Source organism: Lissotriton vulgaris, chromosome 4_1 (assembly GCF_964263255.1).
Source record: "Lissotriton vulgaris chromosome 4_1, aLisVul1.2, whole genome shotgun sequence".
Classification (NCBI taxonomy): domain Eukaryota; kingdom Metazoa; phylum Chordata; class Amphibia; order Caudata; family Salamandridae; genus Lissotriton; species Lissotriton vulgaris.
In genome coordinates, this window is record NC_141691.1 from 2114248427 (window position 1) to 2114273313 (window position 24887).

Consider the following 24887-nt stretch of genomic DNA (forward strand, 5'->3'; position numbering starts at 1 on the left):
GAGAGATGCCATCCAATCAAGAAAAGAGAATGAACATACATGTTCTTTAAAAAAGGGAGCATCTAGCACCATCAGAGGACTACTTGTGTGTTCTTCAAGAAAACTTTGTTGCAGGAAATCATGTGCACCAGCACAGACATTCCATTCCACCAACACTCCATGCGCAGCAGAGCAGGCCATAATCCCAACACCTGAACACTCCAGCTCATGCGCCACAAGAGGACTCATTACCATTCCATAATCCGGGTCAGGAGACACTGTGTTCGAGAGGCATAAATCCAGTGTCCATTTAAAGGAACATTCCAGGCAGTGGAAGACAGGTTGAACGCAAGTGAAATATGCAAATTGAAAAGACAATCCATAAGCCACGCAGAGAGTGGCCAAGGGCAGGGTACCTTAGCACCCAAGCATAAGACTTAGGAGTTGTATCAGTCTTGTAAATGTACAGGAATTTTATATAGCGTAAATCACTGAGCGGTTTCTAAGCGCTTGCTTAGGGAACACGTCCTGGTATTCCCCTGTGAGATAACCCTGGCAGGGTATCCGCAAGGTGAAAGCCAGGCATCCCGCCACGAGGGGCCGTTGTGGAGATTAAGCAAGTTATTGCCCAGAGTCGCAGAGTGTGAACCTGTGAATCGAGTAGGCACCGGAGCGAGAATTGTTGAGTCCCTGGACATTTTAGGACTCAAGACCCCGCCGAGCAGGGAATTGAACCCTGGTCCCGGGCTGACCTCTGCTTCCAGGTCTGCCTCCTCTAACCAGTGAGCCACACTTCTCCACAATCTTGGCTCTTTTGCTCCACAGATAGAGCAGCCACTCCGAAGCAGGCAGATCAACAGCAGCACTCCTGTAGCCGCGGCAAGTATAAGTGGGAACCCGCCGAATATGCCGGAAAAAATAGAATGGAAAAATGCCGGTATCACACCAAATATAGTTTTGAATGAGGTCACAAGGCCGGAGCCCACAAGTTTATGAAAATGGGCCAAGCCTCTAGCAGTAGAGGCATTGAAAATTGTATGAATCAAGGCAACAAAATGAAGTAGGAGATCAGTATTTAACAGCGCCTGCACCTCTGTGTGGGTGTTGGCCATGTGAAGGACAAATGTTTCACAGGAAGATGTGAGCGCAACTTTTTTGTGGGACAATAGTGCTCTTATTCTGCTCAATTTATTGAACTCTGCTTTCAAGGTCCAAATGGAAGGCCAAATTGAGATGTTGAGCCTCCCGTGTGGGGGTGGAAAAAGCAAATTTTTACAGAAAACTACACGTTGTGAGAAAGTTACAATGTAAGGGATGCCAGCTAGCATGCCGCAGCAAGCTTCATTATTCAAAAGCAAATAGCTACCGTTCGCAAGCAGTGTGAATGTAGGTTTGATAGCTGGCACTGGATTGCCCTTTAAAATACAAGACAAATTTGGTGCTTTTAAATTACAGGCGCCATGCAACTGTATATTCTTACACACGAGAAAGTGATCAGGTAAGGAATCATACGATTTCCCAGTCAAGTACACTTCTTTGCCATCCCGTAGGCATCTGTATGTGAAAAACAAAGACCATACTTCGTGGAGATAAGCACTACCCAGGGGTTGATTCCATCCTAGGGCATAATGTTTCATACATGAACTAAATTTAAACAGGAAATATTGTAAAGTTATTACCCCATGGATGAGCCAGACAGCAGAATCAGTTTCAGTTACTGAAATGGATAAAGGTTCTAACTTTTTAATGTGTAACAGACTGTATGTTGCATCCTTCATGGACATGAACTGTTATTTATCTGTTAGGTTAAAAGGCAAAAATAAGGATGAAGTGTTTGTGTAGTCCCAAGGAATCTTACCTATCTTAACTGTTTGTAAAGTCCAAGCAAACTCCATGATTGAACGTAATTGATTCTGACCATGGTACAAAACAGATACTTCTTCATGAACAATATCCACAACAGATGAAACAATATTGTCTAATGTGTAAATGTGGGAGGAAAGTATGTTAATGCTATTATCAAAGACTGCAAGTACCTTTTAAATATTAGCTTGGTCTATTGCCCGTAGAAGGGAAGCTGCTTCAATTTGGGACAGCTTCCAAACTCCATTGTAAATATCATACAGAAATCTTTTAGATCTAGCACCTGCGGGCCCTTTATTAAAATCTGTTAAATTAACATCTTCTGTTAATAAAGACAAAGGATGTTTAACTGATGTTAGGGTACAATGTTTCAACCAATTTTGACATCATTTTCCTACTAAATAGGTTGTAACCAAATGGGAGTTTGAAAAACGTGGATCAGGGCCATCCTGTATGTAACCAGGAGCCTTGCCCAGAAAACGGTGTTGGCAGGAATCAGAATTTGTTTGCCAAACCAACCAACCCAGGGGTTCTAAGGTAGAAACATTAAAAGAAGCATTTGCAATTAATGACTGCAATTCTTTAAGTGTCATATCTGTATCATTGTTCTAAGTCTCATAAGCATACAGACCAGGAATTTTAGGGGCATTCATTTGTTTTGAAGTGGCCAATCCAAAACAGGTTTGATAAATCAAACTGTTTAAAAACAGGATTTGGTTTGGGATAAGGCACGCTCGATGTAAAGCCTCTGTGCCCTGTACTTGCCAGGACCTAGAACCCCAAACAGATTTAGGATCAACTATATCTTTCCATAGCTCATAGACACCTATAGCTAACTGTTCAATACAGGCTTTGGAATACAGTAACTTTGTATGGGTGAGCCTGACTTTAGAATTGGATGTAGAATTATTTTTAAATAAAATGAATCAGGATTGGATTTATTAAAATCAGTGATGTACATTTTTTCAAAATTTTCTGAACTGCCTTCAGTGGGAGCTGGGCAATGTTCCCACTGTGTATAACTAACCACATTTCTAAATGTATAAGCTTTATGCAGGCAATGATGGCCATCGTGCTGGTAGCAAAATAAATCAGCATAATTTGCAGAATTCAAATACATATCTTCAGTATCAAATGCAGCATAATACTTCAAATAGGAAAATAATGACGGTACAGCTTGAACATCCTGATCATCAGAGCGTATGTGTTGTTCCACTACATCCCCCAGAGAAACACAAAGTACATTTGGGACATTAACCACTTCTGTGAGGCCATGACTTTGGTACTTTGCAGCATCCCAAACAATTCCATCCAAAACTGGCCAGGCAGAGATGTTGACAAAAGTCTGGTCTTGTTTCATGATGTGTGAAGAGGCGTGGGGTGCCAAAGTTCCATCAATCACCTTCACAGCAGAGCATTCAGTAAGGTAGTGACCATTGATTAAAAGGAAAAAGAATGTCACAAATCCAATCAACATGAACAAAAAAATGGCAATAAGGACCAACCAAATGTAAGCCCAAGGTGGAACTAACATTTTTTATTTAAACCATGTGACAAAAATTGAAAAATAAGCGCAATACCTGCATCAGGCACTCCATATCGTGCCAAATGACGATGGAGTGCCGTGCGACTATGCAGTGCTATTTTGACTGCCGTAACGACAACGAAAAGGATAACCACTTATTTGCATGGCAGCAAAAAAAGGCTCAGCAATTCAATTAATAATGTGTACCATTTTAAAATCTCAAGCTTCAATAAACCTTTAACTCATCTATGTAGGTAGGTAATGCCGTCACAACTGTTTTCCGGAAACAGGACTGAGGGTATTGTGGACAAGTATAAGCACTACTAAAGTGTCTCTAATATACCTACCAGGCCAAATGTTATGTGCGCCATGTTGTAGGGATTCTGCTCATGCACAGAACTATACGCAGGAAACCAGGATCTTGGTGTTTTGTGGTGTACCAAAAAACCCACCTCAGTGCCCAGATCCCTGATCCGACAAGCATTAGTGTCTCATTCATTATCCGTTACAGCAAAGCTACTAATGATTAGACAACCTAGAACATGCAAATTAGTAAACTCTCAGTAATAGTGGGAATCAAGAACACCCTTTCGCTCTAACACTCATACCAGTACACAATGTGAGTAATCAGAGACACCACATAGTTTAAAATGTTTATTTTAACTAAAGTGCTCTAAAATGTAGTACTCTCGCCAATACTAACAAAAAGATACATAAGAATAACACAATCAGCATGGTCACACTTCCATAAAGCACAGAAGGCAAAATCATATTAAAATGACAGTGAAGACAGGATTACAGCGCCATTACCACCCTCCCCGTGCTTGCAGCTAGTTTAATTAATTATAGAAGAAGACCTCTAGGCTTTGACGGGGACCCCATACCTCCAAGATCAGATGAAATGAATCACATCCCAGGACATGCACAGCTCCTCGAGGTTGGTAAGGTTGTCTCCAAGTGCCCCCTCATGCATGCAATACAATGTTAAAAGCACCCGAGTTTCAGTTTGAGGAGCTGCATTTTCTGCTATGTTTATGTGTGTGGGACTGATCAACATGAATTAACAGCATACATTGTTATTCGACCTTGAACATGCTGTGCAGACTGAGGGCATAGAGTGCTTCTAGATATGTGAAAAACAGACTGTTGTCAGGTGAAAGAGCGCAAGCAGTTTATTTAGGAGAACAGAGCCCTGTATTGTTGTGTGCAAAAGCGGCAAAATGGTGTCTGAGCATATACCTCACTTATGCTAACATAGCAATGTCTACAGTTAACCCCTTATCCTCACTACAATTGGTTCTGGGCCTAGTTACATAAGCGTACTTGTTAGACCTGGCATATTTGGCGTGGTTTCCCCCTATCTTTTTGCCTCTGCCTCCTGTATTTTTTATGGTGTGCTGGATTTCGTTTTTGCTGGTTTAGATGCTTTGGGCACTTTGCCACTGCTGTTCAGTGTCAAAGTGCAAGTGCTCACTGTGTAAATTGTTATTATGATTGGTTATCCATGATTGCAATATTTGTGTCACCAAGAGGTCCCTAGTAAAGTGCACTGAGCGTGCCAGGGATAGTGATAACAAATTCTACTAGTGGGCCCGCAGCACTGATTGTGCCACCCACATGAGTAGCCCTAAAATGGTGTCTCAGGCCTGCCACCGCAGTGCCTGTGTGCAGTCTGTGAACTGCCATGTCCTCCTGGTCAGTGTCCCCACTGGCGAGGCCTAACCCTTCCCTTTCTGTACACATTGGTCACCCCTACTGAAAGCCCAAGGTACCCCCTTGAGCAGGGGGCAGTGTATGTGAAAGGTAGAGCATGCACTTGTGCAGGTGACACGCTCTGGTAGTGAATTACAGCCATTTTCGTTTTTCACTATTGCAAGGCTATCTTGCCCCATAGGCTATCATGGGGAATGCTGGCTACAGTGGATACTAGCAAATCTTCCCATAGGAGCAAGATAGGACATAAAAGTCTGGTATCCCTGAACTCAGAATTTAATGACACACCTTTTATGAAAGGTTGTTTTTAAATCCTGTATTTGAGAACAGCACTTTTAGAAAAGTTGCTGTTCTCTTGTCTGACCTTTCTGTGTGCCTTGGCCTGTTTGTGAATTGACTGTCTGGTTTGTGAGTGACAGAGGCTGGGTGGCTCCCAGAGTCTGAGTGGGCCATCCCTGTGCTGAATAGCTCCATCTGCATATAGAGGAGTGGGAGGGGATAGCACCTGGGCCTGACTAGGGCTGTGCCTGCCTTCCACAATACTGGCTCCACCTCCTGCTGGGTGGCTGACGACCCTGCCCCTCTCCCTGAAAGTAAAGGAGAGGCCAGGAAACAAAAGTGCTCAAGGAACAGCCAGAAATGGTTCAGACCGGGCTCAGAGCCCTCCTGCACAAAGGGATCAAAGACTTTTAGGGGTATAAGTACAGGACCCCTGACTACAGAAAATGAGATCATCCTGAAATCAAGAAGGAACCTCTGCCAAGGAGAAAGCTGAAACTGAAGAAGAAAGACTGTCCTGCTGTTGCTCTGCTGGACTGACCTGCTGTTGCTTTGCTGCCAAGGAGAGGGAAAGGACTTTGCTTTGTGCTGTGTCCCCTTGCTTGAAGAAATCTCCAAGGGCCTGAAAAGAGCTGGCTCCCTGTTAAGATGTCCCAGGAACAAAATGATTTCACCTACAGCATCCCTGAACTCTGCTGTGAGAGTTCTGTCCTTCCTAGAAGGCTTGGGCCAGTTGTGGTGCCTCTGGAAGTTTTACCTGTGTTGGGAAGCTGGAAACCAAGCTTTTAAAGACTTTCTGCAAGTTTTGTCACATCGCTCGCTTGCGGAGCGCATCCCTGACAGTGCGAGGAAATTCCTGCCACTACGAAAGCCTAGACCGTCGCAGCTCCTGTTGCCGCTGCCAGAGCCGTCGCATCCTTCATTTGGGGGATGAACCAGACTGGTTCGGGAAGATTACCATTGCTGCGAGTGTCATAGCAGAGCCTGTCGTCGTTGGGTGAGACCGTTTCACCGCTTGCTTGCGGACCGCATCACGTCGCTATGAGTGTCGTCACAGAAGCCATCGCATCGAGGAGCTGCCAGAGGAAGATCACCGCTGGTCCGTGCATCGTCGCCCCAGAGATCGTCGCAACTCCAAAGATCCTCGCATCGTGCCTTTGTGAGAGAAAACTTCCTACGGAACCTACGCACTGGAATCCATACAAGTCCACCTTCACAGAACGGATTCGTTGCAACACACCCACTGCTGCAGCAGGGTTGTCGCATTGCCTCCCCAGGGTCTCAGGAGCAATGCATCGCTTGTTTTCCACTGCACAAGCCTCTGGTTTGGAACATTTGTCGCTTTTAAAAGGTACTGTTGGAAAAACTTGGCGCAACTGTGAACTTTTCACGCAACTGTGGATTATTTATCGCAACCGTAATAACTCTTTTGCAACCATATTCTTGAACTGTGTATGTTTGATTTTTGTCGTTTTGGTCTTGTGCAGTTTAGATTAAATACCTTTAGTTTTCTTAACTGTTGTGTGGTCAGTTTGTGGTGTTTTCACTGTTTTACTGTGAGTGTAGGTACAAATACTTTACACATTGCCTTTGGATAAGTCTGACTGCTTGTGCCAAGCTACCAAGGGGGTGAGCAGAGGTTATTTAAAGAGTGTTTCCTCCTTACCCTGACTAGAAGCAAGGGTCCCTATTTGGACAGTGGTACCTACCTCTGCCAACTAGGACCCCCAGTTCTAACATTGGCGGCAGCGGTGGGATTTGAACTTGTGTTTGTACTAGACCCACAGTGATTGATGTACATCACTAGTGAGTGCAGACCACTATGTATGTATGTATGTATAGGCATTTATATAGCGCACTACTTACCCGGAGGGTCCCAAGGTGCTTCGACCGCTGCGAAACCCTTCCTGGCTTCCCTGAGAGATGGTCCCTTAATGGGTATCTCCAGGGTGAGACCAGGCATCCCCGGCGGTCTGGTGGGGCCGTTAGTGAAGATGAGGCAAGCTAATGCCCAGAGTTGCCGAGTGTGATCGCTGATCAGAGTGGGCACCGAAGCGAGAGAATTATCGAGTCCGCTGACCCTGGTCCAGAAACCTGCCGCGCCGGGAATCGAACCCTGGTCTCGGGCCGTCCTCTGCTCTCGGGTCTGCCGCCTCTAACCAGTGAGCCACACTACCTCACCCTCTCGGGTCTGCCGCCTCTAACCAGTGAGCCACACTACCTCACCTATGGCACCGCATACTACTGTTTTTGTTCGGTTGGTTCTATTTTTGAGTAACTCTTCCAATCATCATGTCTGTGAATGGAAAGGCACCCAGTGTAGAGGTAGAATTAAGATTGGAATTTGTCATTGAGGATTTGCTGAGTCCGGAGACCAGGTTGTCTCCGGACTCAGCGCTTGCTCCCACTCGCCTCCTGCAGCTTCTGGTATCGTAGCGCTGCTCTCCTCCTCAAGCGCCTCGCACTGCTGCTGTTTGATTGACTGTGTGTTGTGTATTTTAGCCGATCGACATTTGGTTGTGCCTTCAGCCCGTCCCTCCCGCCACGCTCCCGCCTCCCAGCCGCCCCGCCCACCCACTGGCTATCCTTACCGTCCGGTCCGACATTGCCCTGTGACCAGCTTGTCTCCGGACTCAGCGGTTGCTCCCACTCGCCTCCTGCAGCTTCTGGTATCGTAGCGCTGCTCTCCTCCTCAAGCGCCTCGCACTGCTGCTGTTTGATTGACTGATTGTGCTGAGGAATCGTAGCGCTGCTCTCCTCCTCAAGCGCCTCGCACTGCTGCTGTTTGATTGACTGATTGTGCTGAGTAATCGTAGCGCTGCTCTCCTCCTCAAGCGCCTCTCGCTGCTGCAGTTTTATTGACTGATTGTGCCGAGTGTCTAACTTTGCTAATTTAAACCCGGATTTGGTGCCTGTGTGCTCAGCAGTGCCCACGGGAGTATTTAATTGAAACTTAACATCTCCAATACTATTATTGTCTTCCTTGTGCCCAATATCGGCGTGTTAGCCTGTGTGTTGTGTATTTTAACCGATCGCCATTTGGTTGTGCCTTCAGCCCGTCCCTCCCCCCACGCTCCCGCCTCCCAGCCGCCCCGCCCACGCTCCGCCCCCCTCCATCCTCCATTTATGACAGCTGGACAATCGCGCAGCGTTCACGCACAGCGGTCGCGCCCCATTCGCGCCGAAGGTGCGCCAAAGGTAAGCCCGTCTACGCCCGTCCGCGCCAAGCCCGAGCCCAGCGCCAGACCCCATGGCCTCCGTACCTCCCACCCCTCCCGCATTACATACGATGCCACCACCCTCCTAGCTCTTAACCCCGGCCGACTCCCCAACTGCGCCCAAGCCGCTCCTGGTCACACCCATGGACCCTTCACATGCTACACCTGCAAATTCGACGGCACCAAGAAAACCTCCACGAACACATAACAGATATCTGACTCCAACCACCTAAAATGCATCCTGCTCAACACCCGCTCAGTCCACCGACACGCCATCGACCTCTGGAACTTACTAGACACCACTTCTCCCGACGTCGCCTTCCTAACTGAAACATGGATGAACGCCTCCTCAGCCCCAGACATCACCATTGCCATCCCGGAAGGATACAAGATCATTCGTAAGGACCGCACCGACCAAACAGGAGGAGGCATCGCCATCGTCCATAAGAACTCCATCCGTATCTCTACCAGCTCAGACGTCAACCTTGCCAACGCCGAACACCTTCACTTCCAGATCCACACCGACCCCAAGACCACTCTCAGAGGCACCCTCCTCTACAGGCCACCAGGACCCCGTGCACAATTCAACGACGATATCACTGACTTTATCACCCCACACGCCCTCCCCTCAGAGGAATACATTCTACTTGGAGACCTCAACTTTCACCTGGAAAAGAGCAACGACAGCAACGCCACCTCCCTTCTTGACAATCTCACCAACCTCGAACTCAAACAACTTGTCACTACGCCCACCCACATCGCAGGTCACACACTCGACCCTATCTTCACCTCCAGCAAACATGTCTCCTTCAGTCACACCACAGCTCTCCATTGGACGGACCACAGCTGCGTACACTTTATCTACAATTAGACCACAACCCACAACCATCCTCAACCTACTCTGCGAAGAAACTGGAACAAAATCACCACCGACCAGATCTCCTCATCGCTTCTTCAAAACCCCCCTGCCCACTCCTCAAACCCCGACCAAGCAGCCACTAACCTCACCCAATGGCAATCCAACAGCGCCGACATCCTAGCACCGCTGAAAAAACGTCAAATCAAACTAGGCAGCAAAAACGCCTCCTGGTTCAACGATGATCTTAAGAAATCGAAGAAACTCTATCGCACCCTCGAGAAGGCCTGGAAAAAAGACCCAAACACCAGCACCAGAGACGCCTTCAAAAACGCCACCCGCATACACCACCAACTAATCCGGTCTGCCAAGAAAGCCGCATTCAAAGACCGACTAGATAACAACGCCCACAACAGCAAGGAATTATTCAACATCGTCAAAGAATTTACCAACCCCTCAGCCAACTCCAACGACATCACCCCCTCTCAAGCCCTCTGCGACTCCCTAGCTTCGTTCTTCCACAACAAAATCGCAGACATCCACAACAGCTTCGACAACCGACCCGGAGACCAACCCACCCAATCTTCTGCAGGACCCTCACCCCCATTGAACATCCTTAATAGCTGGAACCCAATCTCCACTGAGGACACCATCCGCCTGATGAACTCCATCCACTCAGGATCCCCCACAGACCCTTGCCCTCACCACATCTTCAACAAAGCTGACTCCATCATAGCACCGCACCTCCGAGATGTCATCAACTGCTCCCTCAACTCCGCCACCTTCCCGGAAAGCTGGAAACACGCAGAACTTAGCGCCCTTCTGAAAAAACCCACAGCGGACCCCACCGAACTCAAAAACTACCGCCCCATCTCGCTCCTTCCATTCCCAGGCAAAGTCATCGAGAAAGCTGTCAACAGCCAGCTCGCCGCCTTCCTCGAAACCAACAAATCCCTCGACTCCTCACAGTCCGGCTTCCGAGCCAAACACAGCAAGGAGACCGCCCTCATCGCAGCAACAGACGACATTCGAACTCTACTGGACAACGGAGACACTGTCGCCCTCATCCTCCTTGACCTCTCCGCAGCCTTCGACACAGTCTGCCTTAGCACCCTTCTACAGCGCCTCAGAAGCATCGGAATCCAAGGAAAAGCACTGGAATGGATCACCTCGTTTCTCACCGGAAGAACCCAGAGAGTCCGCCTCCCACCATTCAAGTCAGAGGCCACTGAAGTCATCTGCGGCGTGCCACAAGGATCTTCGCTCAGCCCCACCCTCTTCAATGTATACATGAGCCCCCTCGCGGCCATCGCACGCCAACACAACCTCAACATCATCTCCTACGCCGACGACACTCAACTGATCCTCTCACTCACCAAAGACCCTAACACCGCCAAAACCAACCTACATGAAGGAATGAAAGAAGTGGCCGAGTGGATGAAGCACAGCCGTCTGAAACTAAACTCAGACAAAACAGAAGTCCTTATCTTGGGCACCTCCCCCTCCTCCTGGGATGACTCGTGGTGGCCAGAGGCCCTTGGAAAAGCACCCATCCCGACGGACCACGCACGGAACCTGGGCATCATCCTCGACTCCTCACTCTCTATGAACAGACAAGTCAACGCCGTTTCATCATCTTGCTTCAACATTCTTCGCATGCTCAAAAAAACATTTCGCTGGATCCCCACCGAAACCAGAAAAACGGTCACCCATGCACTGGTTACAAGCCGCCTGGACTACGGAAACACCCTCTACGCCGGTATCACCGCTAAACTCCAGAAAAAACTCCAACGCATCCAGAACGCATCAGCCAGACTCATACTAGACATCCCGCGTAAAGTCCACATCTCTAGTCACCTGAAAGACCTTCACTGGCTTCCCGTTAATAAGAGGATCACTTTCCGCCTCCTAACCCACGCACACAAAGCACGTTACGAACTTGGACCCGAATGCCTCAACACACGACTTTCCTTCTACACCCCCTCCCGCCAGCTACGATCCTCCAACCAAGCCCTTGCTACCGTACCTCGCATCAACAAAACCACCATGGGAGGTAGATCCTTCTCCTACCTGGCAGCTAAAACCTGGAGCTCACTCCCCATTCACCTTCCTCTCACTCAGAACCACCTAGCATTCAGAAAGCAACTTAAAACTTGGATATTCGACAATTAATTCCTCACCCTCTTCAAGCGCCTTGAGACCCTCCGGGTATGTAGTGCGCTTTATACATTTTTTGACTTGACTTGACTTGACAGAGCAAAAGATCTTAGGAAATTCTGCCATCAGTTTGAGTGCCCCCTGAAAAGCGGCGCCAGGACAGAGGAGCTGCAGAAAATCTTGAAGGCCCATTGGGAGGCACAAGAGGGAAACGATGCAAGTACAGGGAATGGTTTCCAAATCACAGATCTGCCTGTGATCAGATCAGGCTCAAGTCCTGGTAGCAACCATTCCAGTAGGGGCTTCACCCAAGAACAGTTACAAGAGAATCAAAGATTGAGAGAATGTGACTTGGAAGTCATGAAGATGAAAATGAAGCAATTGGAAGTAGAGAGGGTGGCGTTGGAGAGCAAAAATACCCGTGCCATGGAGGAAACGAAATTGCTTTTGGCTCATGAGTTGAGCATGAGAGAACTGGATCTTAAAGCCAAGGAGGTGGATTCCAGTTCAAATGGTGGCAGCACACAGCCAGTGCAGGGGGGTAAAGTATATATTCCCAAGGATCTGGTACAGAATTACCATAGGAGTGAGGTTATTTATGCCAGGTTTACTTCTTATGAGATTGCATTGAAAATGAGTGGTGTACCTGAACAGCATTGGGGGGCGGGCCTGTTGAAACATTTTGAGGCTTCTGGGAGGAGTGTTCTAGAGCCCTTAGTTTAGGAACTCTAAGAAGAGAGAGTCTGAGACTTGTATGGAGTGTGTGAATGTGTACTCACGTGCACTGAATGTTTGGATGAAGGGCAGCAAAGAAACTGGTTATAAGGGGTTGTTGGATTTAATTAGTTGGGAGCACTTGAGTAGTCTTTGTGTTCCAGACCTGTGCCAGCATCTTTTAGACAGCAAGCTGACTGACCCCATTGAGCTTGCTAAGGAGGCGGACCGCTGGACTAGTACCAGGGTCCACAAAGGAATTGTGGGTACCACAGCCAAAGGTGGGCAGGGACCCCAGCAGAAGAGTGGGGGGGAAAGGGAAACCAAAAGGAGTTCTGGCAAAAGCCCCAAAATAGTTCCCAGGGAAAGGAATCCCAACCCCCTAGATCTAGACAGCCATGGCCCTCTAGGGGCAGACAGGACAATAGAGACAACAGAGACATCAGGGACAACAGGGGTCTCCCCACCTGCTATCACTGCAATGAGGTGGGCCACCTTGCTCCTAAATGTCCCAAGAAAAATCCAGCGCCCACTTGTGCTCCAACCCTAGGGTTAGCAAGTGTAGCTTTGGGCGGGGATTTGATTTCCAGTGGGGAGGAGGGACTAGCAGTTATCACCCTTGTCTCTTTAGTAGACCAAGAGATGGTCCAGGAAACCTTACTGCCCCCTAATACTAATAAATATGGGCAGAAGGTGACCATCAATGGGAGAGAGATAGAGGCTCTGAGAAACACAGGAGCCAGCATGACATCCGTGAGGTGTCAGTGGGTGTCTGAAGAGCAGGTCATAACTGATGTGCTCCGCCCTGTAGTGGCAGCTGACAGCTCAGTGCGCCTCTGAAAGTTGGCGCGTGTTCCCTTTGAATGGGGAGGGGTCTCTGGTCTCTTGGAAGTTGCTGTCAGTGATGCCTTGACTGTAGACTGTCTGCTAGGTAATGACCTGGAGAGTTCTCCATGGAAGGATGTAGAACACAGAACTCATTTGGAGATGTTGGGTTTGCCTGCCTGGATCTGTGTGACCACGCGTGCTGTGTCAGCCAGTAGGGGTGATTCAGAGGAACTGGAGTCTGAAACAGTGGCCCAGAGACCTGCCAGGAGAGGAAAGGGCAGGCTGCGCGGGAAACTAGCCCCAGCAGTTCCCACGGTCCAGGAAGAAGCAGAACCTGAGGGGAATGTCCTTGACCCTACAGGGGAACAGGTGGCCGAACTGTGCGACTTGCCTGAGCTGACCCATTGGCAGCAAGAAGGTGGGCCCTCCAGGGAGGAATTCTGTAAGGAACAGAAAGAGTGCCCTTCTCTCATTGGTGTGAGGCAACAGGCTGCAGACCAGGCAGCAGGTGGAGCGTCCAGAGATCAATATAGTGAGCCTAAGTTTGCTGACCCAGGTGCAGCCCATGTGCTGGTGGTACCCTCTCGCTTCAGGAACTTCCTAATGGATCTGGCTCATGACGTGCCTCTTGCAGGACATCTGGGGCAAGACAAGGCCCACTACAGGCTTGTCACCCACTTCTACTGGCCCCAGATGAAGAAGCGTGTTGGTGCCTTTTGCAGATCTTGCCAAACATGTCAGGCCAGTGGAAAGACCGGAGTGAAGATCAAGGCATCCCTCCAACCCTTTCCTGTAATGAGCACCCCTTTTGAGCGGATGGGCATCGACATTGTGGGGCCCCTGGACCCCAAGACAGCCTTAGGCAACAGGTTCATCCTGGTCTTGGTAGACTATGCCACCCGGTACCCAGAAGCAGTCCCTCTCAGGAGGATCACAGCACCTGTGGTGGACCGTGCATTGATGGGGATCTTTTCCCGTGTGGGGTTCCCCAGAGAAGTGGTCTCTGACCGAGGTGCAAACTCCATCTCTAGGTACATGAAGCCTCTGTGGGAGGAGTGTGGGGTAACTTATAAGTTCACCACTCCTTACCACCCTCAAGGAAATGGGTTAGTTAAAAGGTTCAACTGCACCCTGAAAGGTATGATCATGGGACTAGCGGAGCCCATGAGATGGAAGTGGGACGTCTTTCTACCATGCCTGGTGTTTGCCTGCAGGGAGGTGCCTCAGAAGTCCTTAGGGTTCAGTCCCTTTGAACTCCTGTATGGCCACCCTGTTAGAGTACCTTTCACACTGGTGAAGGAGGGGTGGGAGAAATCCAGTGGGAAAACCCCCCAGGATGTGTTCTATGAGCTGGCCATCCGCAACCAGACACAACGCTTCAGGAAGATCGCTCAGGAGAACCTGGAAGCTAGCCAGGAAGAAATGAAAAGATGGTACGACCAGAATACCACTCTGGTCGAATTTCAACCTGGGCAGAAAGTGTGAGTGATGGCGCCAGTGGAGCCTTGCGTGCTCCAAGACAAGAGGACTGGGCCATAGGAGTTGGTGGAGCGCAAGAGCGAAGCAACCTACCTGGTTAACTTGAAGACTCCCAGGCAGCCCCTGAGAGTCTTGCACGTGAACCGCCTCAAACCCCACTTTGAGAGGTCTGAAGTGACAATGCGCATTGCTACAGAAGCTGGAGGGGAAGAGGATAGTGATCCTCTCCCTGACCTCCTGGCAGCTACGGAGCAAGACGGGTCAGTGGATGGTATGGTCCTCTCGCCCACCCTGACCCCAGAGCAGCAGAGGGACTGTCACCAGGTGTTGGGTCAGTTTTCCTCCCTGTTCTCCCTGACCCTAGGTGTCACCAATTGGTGCATACATGATGTGGACACTGGAGATAGTCTGCCTGTGAAACAGAAATTTTACAGGGTAGCTGGCAAGGTCAGGGCAAGGAAAAGGTTTCCAAGATGTTGGCGCTAGGGGTACTTGAGCCCTCCAGCAGCCCCTGGGCTAGCCCAGTTGTCTTAGCCCCAAAAGCTGCTGCGCCTGGTGCCACTCCAGAACTCCAGTCCTGTGTGGACTGCCATGGGCTCAATGCGGTCACCAAGACTGACGCATAACCCATCCCCAGAGCTGATGAGCTTGTGGATCGGTTAGGAGTTGCCCGGTACCTCAGTATGCTTGATTTAACATCTGGGTACTGGCAGATTGCCTTAACTGATGGGGCCAAAGAGAGGTCTGCATTCTCTACACCAGAGGGGCACTTCCAGTTCTGGGTCATGCCCTTTGGGTTAAAGAATGCCCCTGCCATGTTCCACAGACTGGTTAACCAGGTATTGACCGGGCTGGAGGGATTGAGCACCGCATACCTGGATGACATTGCTGTGTTCAGCTCCACGTGGGAAGAACACTTGCAACACCTCTGTGAAGTGTTGAATGCTCTGCACAGGGCAGACCTCACTATCAAGGCCAGCAAGTGCCAGATAGGGCAGGGATCTGTGGTGTACTTGGGACACCAGGTAGGGAGCGGCCAGGTAGCACCCCTACAGGCAAAGATTGATACCATTCTGGCTTGAGAGCCCCTGAAGACCCAGACAGAGGTGAGAGCCTTCTTAGGACTCACCGGGTATTACAGACGGTTTGTCAAGGGATATGGCACCATCATTGCCCCCTTGAAAGAGCTGACTTCCAGAAATCAGCCCAGAAAAGTGAATTGGACTGAAGCCTGCCAAACTGCTTTTGATGCCCTTAAGACTGCTATGTGCACAGCGCCGGTTCAAGGCACCTGACTTCTCCAGTGAGTTCATAGGGCAGACAGGCGCTTCAGAGCATAGTGTGGGAGCAGTACTCTCACAGATGACTGACGAGGGCTGGAACCAACCTGTAGCTTTCATTAGCCGGAGGCTACTCCCGAGGGAACAGAGGTGGAGTGCAATTAAAAGGGAAGCTTATGCTGTGGTCTGGGTTCTGAAGAAGCTGAGGCCCTACCTGTTTGGGACTCACTTCTGTGTTCAGACAGACCACAGGCCCCTCAGATGGTTAATGCAGATGAGGGGTGAAAACCCAAAACTGTTGAGGTGGTCCATCTCCCTACAGGGGATGGACGTTATGGTGGAACACCGCCCTGGCACAGAACACGCCAATGCTGATGGTCTGTCCAGGTTTTTCCGCCTTAGTGAAGAGAACTCCCGAGAGGGGGGGTAGTTCTCCCCACTTTCAGCTGGAGGGGACACGTGTTAGACCTGGCATCTTTGGCGTGGATTCCCCCTATCTTTTTGCCTCTACCACCTGTATTTTTGATGTTGTGCCGGATTTCGTTTTTGCTGGTTTAGATGCTTTGAGCACTTTGCCACTGCTGTTCAGTGTCAAAGTGCAAGTGCTCCCTGTGTAAATTGTTATTATGATTGTTTATCCATGATTGACATATTTGTGTCACTAGGAACTCCCTAGTAAAGTGCACTGAGTGTGCCAGGGCTAGTGATAAATGCTACTAGTGGGCCTGCCGCACTGATTGTGCCACCCAAATGAGTATCCCTTAAATGGTGTCTCAGGCCTGCCACCGCAGTGCCTGTGTGCAGTCTGTGAACTGCCATGTCCTCCTGGTCAGTGTCCCCACTGGCCAGGCCTAACCCTTCCCTTTCTGTACACATTGGTCACCCCTATGGAAGGCCCAAGGTACCCCCTTGGGCAGGGGGCAGAGTATGTGAAAGGTAGAGCATGTACTTGTGCAGGTGACACGCTCTGGTAGTGATTTACAGCCATTCTTGTTTTTCACTATTGCAAGGCTATCTTGCCCCATAGGCTATCATGGGGCATGCTGGCTACAGGGGCTACCAGCATATCTTCCCATAGGAGCAAGATAGGACATAAAAAGCTGGTATCCCTGAACTCAGAATTTAATGACACACCTTTTAGGAAAGGTTGTTATTAAATCCTGTTTGAGAACAACACTTTTAGAAAAGTTGCTGTTCTCCTGTCTGACCTTTCTATGTGCCTTGGCCTCTTTTTGAATTGACTGTCCTGTTTGTGAGTGACAGGGGCTGGGTGGCTTCCAGAGTCTTAGTGGGCCACTTCTGGGCTGAATAGCTCCATCTGACTAGGGCTGTGCCTGCCTTCCACAATGCTGGCTCCTCCTCCTGCTGGGTGGCTGACAACCCTGCCCCTCTCCCTGAAAGGAAAGAAGAGGCCAGGAAAACAAAGTGGTCAAGGAACACCCAGAAAAGGTTTAGACCGGGCTCAGAGCCCTCCTGCACGAAGGGATCAAAGACTTTAAGGGGTATAAGTACAGGACCCCTTACTACAGAAAATGAGATCATCCTGGAATCAAGAAGGAACCTCTGCCAAGGAGAAAGCTGAAACTGAAGAAGGAAGCCTGTCCTGCTGTTGCTCTGCTGGACTGACCTGCTGTTGCTTTGCTGCTAAGGAGAGGGGAAGGACTTTGCTTTGTGCTGTGTCCCCTTGTTTGAAGGAATCTCCAAGGGTCTGAGAAGAGCTGGCTCCCTGTTAAAAAAGTCCCAGGAACAAAAGGACTACACTCCCAGCTTCCCTGAACTCTGCTGAGAGAGTTCTGTCCTTCCTAGAGTGCTTGGGACAGTTGTGGTGCCTCTGGAAGTTGTACCTGTGTTGGGAAGCTGGAAACCAAGCTTTTAAAGTCTTTCTGCAAGTTTTGTCGCATCGCTCGCTTGCGGAGCGCATCCCCGACAGTGCGAGGAAATTCCTGCCTCTACGAAGGCCGAGACCATCGCAGCGCCTGTTGCCGCTGCCAGAGGCATTGCATCCTTCATTTGCGGAACGCACCAGACCGGTGCGGGAAGATTACCATCGCTGCGAATGTCGTCGCAGAGCCTGTTGTTGCTGGGTGAGATCGTCACGCCGCTTGCTTGAGAACCGCATCACATATCTGAGAGTGAGAGAAGTGTGTCTCAGTGGTTAGAGCGGCAGACCCAGATGCAGACGTCTAGCCCGGGACCAGGGTTCAATTCCCCGCCTCGGCGGGTTTTGGGCTCAAAAATTCCCCGGACCTGATAATTCTCGCCTCAGTGCCTATTCCAATCATGGAGTCCCACTCTGCAACTCTGGGCAATAGCTTGCTTAATCTCCACAACAGCCCCCACAACGCTAAGGATGCCTGGCCTCCACCTTGGGGGTGCCCAGGAGTGGACGCCTCACAGGGAAAGCCAGGATGGGTTCCACAGCGGTATTCGCACAAGCCCCTTGAGACCCTTGCGGGTGAGTAGTGCGCTATACAAGTATCAATTTACATTACATTACATTACATTACATTAAAAAGAGTGTTGTCGCAGAAGCCATCGCATCGAGGAGCTGCGAGAGGAAGATCACAGCTGGTCTGCGCATCGTCGCCCCGGAGATCGTCGCAACTCTAAAGATCATCGCATCGTGCCTTTGTGAGAGAAAACTTCCTACGGAACCTACGCAGCGGAAGTCCGCCTTCTTCCCCATACAGACCGGATTCGTCACAACACGCCTGCTGCTGCAGCAGGGTTGTCGCATCGCCTCCGCAGGGTCTCAGGAACAACGCATCGCTTGTTTTCCACCGCACCAGCTTCTGCTTTGGAACTGTATCACTTTTAAAAGGTACTGTTGGCAAAACGCGGTGCAACTGTGAACTTTTCATGCAACTGTGGATCATTTTATTTCAACCTTCAGAACTCTTTTGCAACCATATTCTTGAACTGTGTATGTTCGTTTTTTGTTGTTTTGGTCTTGTGCAGTTTAGATTAAATACCTTTATTTTTCTAAACTGTTGTGGCATCAGTTTGTGTTGTTTTCACTGTGTTACTGTGAATGTTGGTACAAATACTTTACACATTGCCTTTGGATAAGCCTGACTGCTTGTGCCAAGCTACCAAGTTGGTGAACAGAGGTTATCTAAAGAGTGTTTCCTCCTTACCCTGACTAGAAGCAAGGGTCCCTATTTGGACAGAGGTACATACCTCTGCCAACTAGAGACCCCCAGTTCTAACACTGCTCATAGATTGTTTGGATGTAAGTAGCATACTTTCTATGTTGGGCATTGGTCTCTTCTCTTTACTTTTCATACTAACTAAGGTGTTCCTTGTAAATAACTTTTTTTCAGATTCTTTGGGTTGCTCAAATATCTGTTTTTGTTCTGCTGATGACCGTTTGAATTGTGGGGGTAGAAATACCGTTGGCACTTCTGGCACTTAGGAAGGGATTAAAAAGTGCAATTTTCCATTTATGGACTACTTTAACCCTTTCCGTGCTGCGCACGTTCAGTGGATGTCATGTGCACTACCTCAGAAGTGCTGCGCACGTCCGCTGAACATCACTGCGCCCGTGCAATAGAACGTTCCGCACCAGCCCGGAACGTTTGGCACAGCAGAGGGGTTAAAAGCTCATTGTCCCAATGCCATTGTTTGTTTCCCTGAAAAACATCATACAGTGTCTAAAGTATCTTTGTTGTGTAATAAGTTGACTATTAAGTATCTCTGTATCTGTTGTTTGTCTTGTTTATGTTGTGCTAAATTCTGTTTATAATAATTGTTTACTCTAAATGTTTTAATATTGTGTGGGCACTCTCTTATTGTTATTTATTTTATTTGTTTGCTATTTGCCACATTTATTGTTCGTGTAACAGTTATCCCTTACCTGGAACCTTTGTTGTTTATACAGATTTCATTGCCCCTTGTTCTGGATTGGTTTGGCTGGGACCAGCTGTGATTAAACAAACTTTCTAAAAGTGGCATTTTTTAATGGAAAATCTGACTTTACCTTTAAAGAGGGTTTATCATTCCAATTTCATAGGTACCAAACATGATAGATCTCATTCTGCCAATGGGGAATTACAGCTTATTAAATTTAATAAGCAATCCTCAATGTTATTCTATAAGAGGGGTGGGCCTCACAGTAGTCACAATTGCATTAGGGAGCTTTTCACTACCAGGACAGGTAAAGCGTAAGAGTACATCCCTAACCTTTTAGTTGCACTGCACAATGCAATAGGGGCTATATAGGGCCTACCTCAGAGGTCACTAATTTGCAATACAATGGGAGTTTAATGCTTGGTAAGTGGTTTTAAATGCCAAACCGCCCTGACAATGTACACTTCATTCAGACTGCAATGGTAGGCCTGGGACACGTTATAGAAGACTACCTGAGTGAGTGGAACAATAAAGGCTGCAGGACCACTGTTAGGAATATAGTTTACAGGCCGGGGGTATATAGTATACCACTCTACAAAAAATGATAAGTAAAGTAAATAAAACAATTAAGTATATTCCAATAAAACCCTGTTTAAAAGAGTGAGCACAAGCCCTTTATCACTGGTTTTAAAGGTCAGCAAAATCGAAATCCAGCAAAAGTTGGAGAAAAGAGGTCAGAAGATTGGGGGAAGGCCCTCTTAAGGCTGACAGGTCTAACAATCCTCATTCATGGTACTCTCATTTTAATTGGTTTGGGAACATTTAAATACTTTAACATTGCTGTGCCTAGTGACTTATGGGCTGTATGTATTGTGTTAATAAAGCAGCCAAATGCCAAACCTCAGGGAGTGGCTCGGACGAATGGGCCGTGTCCCATAGTGCAAAAGAAGTGCAATCAGGTGACACAATTCTAGAAGGGTAAAATTCCACAAAAGGAGGTTGACTTGTTAAAAATAAATCAAACTATGCAGGCTAAAGAGTAAGTGCATACATTCTATAAGTGGTTGTTGGGGGGTGTTTAGGCAACATAACAGTGTTGACAACCCAGAAAGGGGTGATATGAGCATTTTTGTGTCTCAGTTTGTTCTTGGGTTATGTTTGGAGATTAGTTTGCACATTCAGTAGATCGTAGTTGGTTTGCAAATTAAGCCTTTGGATGAGATACTTTGCTATTCTCAGTATTTTAAAGATGAGCAAGAGATGAGGCAGAAGAGGATTAGGAAGAAGTTTATGTTGGCACAGACTAAGCTTGCCCAGAAGGGATTACAGACTGGACCCTCTGTGGGAACTAGAAATGGTGGCAGAATGCAGGGGGTTGGAGATCAAGGCACAGGAAAGATGATCCAGGGTGGAAATGCTGTTCCACAATGTAGAAGTTGTGGTGTTCTAATAGATCCAAACAATACTGGAATAGATTAAGTTACACGGAAGTGGTTGAATCTGTGTCATTATTGCAACAAGTTGGGCCCATGGAATAGGAACCAAATGTCTGCTGATGGTCAAATGCAAGGTATAAATTAAATGAAGATGCAAAATGCACAAATGCAGAAACCTCAGAATTCCAGTATGTCACAAGTCCAGATGGTGCAGGTTCCCAAATCCCATGTGGCTCCAGAGAATATCTAAAACACAGGGTTCAATGCAAACCGGGTCCAGGAATAATCCTGAGCTCTTTCAGGATCAGGCCAGTTTCCAACAGTTCCGGGTCTTCGATATTTCTGGGGAGCAGTCACAATAATGGTGCCTGATGGACGAGGAAGATTGCATATGTGGTAAAGTCTGGCAGGTATACCAGAGTGGTCCATTCATAAAAGGTGTGCTGAATGGCCACCAAGTGTCCTTTTTCATCACACTTGCACTACGCGTTTCACTGTTAGAACAGCAGAATTCCCAAACATATCTCTTTTGGGAAAACATACACAAGTGGGAGGTGTTGCTAATGTGCAGATTATAAATCCAGTATCATAAAAAGTCCTTGTAAAATAGGTTCCTTTGATGAAGACTACCAATTGGTAGTTTGTAATTCTAGTCATGTCAATCTGTGAGTCCAAGACTAGCTGTGTAAAATAAATTGCACACTCCAGGTTGGCAAGTTCCAAATGTATGATGATAGCTAAACAATGAATGGTCTCCTGTGCGCATTTATTATTAAATGCACCATTGGCATCAGTGAAGATTTATTAAGATTGGTACCAAACATCTTACGGTGCAGAATCAAGACTGGACTAAATCAAATAATAGAAAAATCATGGAATTCTTGATTCTTATGGTACAGAGAAGCCATCATGGAACAAGAACATCTGTGATGACAAGTATTTAGCGTGTGAACTCTCTATCGCTTCCCTGTGCACTTACAGTATCTCAGAATGGCCTGGATAGTGCAGGGTCATATCTGCTCATGTGGATATATATCCACACATGAGATATAGTGCACCCTGACTTAGGACTCTAAGGCCTACAGTGGGGGTAACTTACCTATACCTCATGCAGTGTCTAGAGGCATGGCCCACAGGGCTGTGTGCTATGTTGACTCTTTGGATTTCTCCGCACCAAGATACGCAGTCTGAAATGTCAGTGAGCATAGCCCTGTTGAAGGGTCTCTGGGTTGGCACAATGTGTGCTACAGCCATAAAGCACCCTCTTCAGAATTCATGCCCTAGGTATCAGGGGTACCATTTACTAGGGACTTAAAAAGGTGGCTGAAGTATTGCCAATCAAGGTAATGTTAGGGGAAACCAAAGCTGGTATTGGGAACCTGGTTAGCCAGAGCCCTCTGCTCTTACAGTTCGAAATCACATCAGGCATCAACCAAAAAATGGGGACTAACCGCGTCAAAAGAATCACTTTCCTACACACCATTTGTAGACCAAGTCTGCACCATGGTTAGTCTGTTAGGCAATCTGAACTTTGTGGGATCTGACTCCTCCCACGCTTTGGATTGGCTTTTGTGGGTGTCATTTTAAAATAGTAGCCTGTACATGGGTAATGGTGGGTGCAGGCCCCACCTTTTCTGAGAAGGTCACTCCCAAGGAGTACGGCTGCAGGTATGAGCAGCGACACACATGCAGTCCCTACTTGTAGTCTGGTGCATTATTACTACCTTTCAGTTTAACGGACTTGTTGGAAATTTGCAAACTTGCAAATAATATTCGCTCCGAGGGAGTGTGCACTTTACAGTGCCTCTTGGTCACAAACATGGACCGACTAGCTTTATACCAACTGGAAATAAACCTATATATTACATTTCTTTCCAAATGTCTGACAGCTAACTGTACCTCACAATGTTTGAAAAAACACAGCCGGCCCTCAGACACTGAGGCCATTGGCGGCAGTAGTGATTGTCAGCCGGGTATACACACTAGTGCTTGGAAGAAAGGTTCATTGATAAAGCGGTACAGCAGCAGAAGCCCCGTGGAGATCCAAGGGTCCCGACACGAGAGATGGATCCATCGCCGTCTAACCTTCATGTCCCGGGAAGAAGAGGAACTTGTGCGCAAAGGCAGGAGTCAACAACTACCCTTCAGGTGGAGCTACGGACTTTGTGAGGTTGTACCCTCATCGTCTCCTCCATTCACACGCAGACTGTGGAGTTGGAGCAACGCTGTGGAATAATACCCAGCCCAGTGCAAACCTGATGAAAAGGGCCTCCGGTACCTCTCGTGGCAGGAGAACACCCGAGAGAGGGGCGTACTAGTGAGAAGAATGTCCTTCAAACACTCCATCCTTTGTAATGTGAAGCCAAGCTGCCGACAGTGAAGAAACCGCCGGACCAGCAGAAGACAACATCATCATAGTCTAACATCTGGTTATCCTGTTTGGCGTCACCCTCAAAAGCAAGATCTCAGTGGACAGACCAACACACTTTCACGGCGCAAGTCCACAAGCTCACGCCCACCAAGAACCAAGACGTCAAGCCAAGAATAACTAAAGTTTCAGCAGCAATTTCCACCGTCGTCATCAATCAAGCAGCTGAAGAGACTTATTGTAAATTTGTAATTACTGTATATTTATGTACTTCCTCCCACAGGTTCGGACTTTTTGTCTTTCCTTAATTTTTATCACATTTTGGGAGGAATATTGTGTCCTAGCAGACACAGTCTAAGGGTGAAAAATGTAAGCCTACACTTGACACCCACCCACCACTGATGTCACGACATCACGTGACACAGTTAATAAAAGGAGCCGAGCGCACGTGCTCTAGGCTCATTAACCAACTATCTATACTGGTGTCTGTGTCGCCGTCTTTACCACCATGCGGGCCTAGGGCCCCACGACATAACAATCCTCCGACCCGTATCCTCACACCCCAGTGCAAGGGCATTCAGCAACCTACATTCCTCCCATGGACGCCGCTACTCCTGCTTGAAGGTATTCGGGCGGTGCTGAAGGAGCGGTAATCTCCTTGAAGGTATTGCGTCAGCTGGGTCCAACCACTGTACTCTGGTCGGAGGTGACTGCGGCAGCTGCAGGCTGCGGCCTCCTTAACTAATTCATGTGTTATTGGGCACACAGAGGCTACTGAGGCCAGTGTGAGTCTCCTCTGCAACACACTGTGCACAGCACTCGCCGTGCTGCTGTGCATTCAGCTTCTGACAGTTGCGGTCACTCCCAGTTTCTCCCTCGTCTCTGATATCCTTCGGGATTTGGTTCGCGCTATATAAAACGTTATAAATAAATAGGTGGTTTCATGGTGCTAATTATGCGTGATGAATGCATTTTAGTGCAGTGATGCGGACCACCACGCAATAATGCATTAGTCTAATGCCTAATGCGTGGAACTTGGCAGGGCCGCATTGTCATCTCACTTTCAAAGCCCAGTCCAGGGCAAACAGGGGTGAAGTGACCAGCAACAGCCCATGCCACAATTTGCACTTACAAAACCATTTTTTAAGGAACAATAGTCGTCACCAAGCAGCAACACATTTACGCTGCCTGCATGCAAGACCTAAAAATCACTCAAGAAAATGACGCCATATCTTGTTAAAGACACATGAATGAGCTGACAGCCCTGAAGACGTCATTCAAATTCCTGAAGCAGCATTGACAGTGACAGTGAAAGGTGCTCAGAATACAGAATGAGGCAGTGT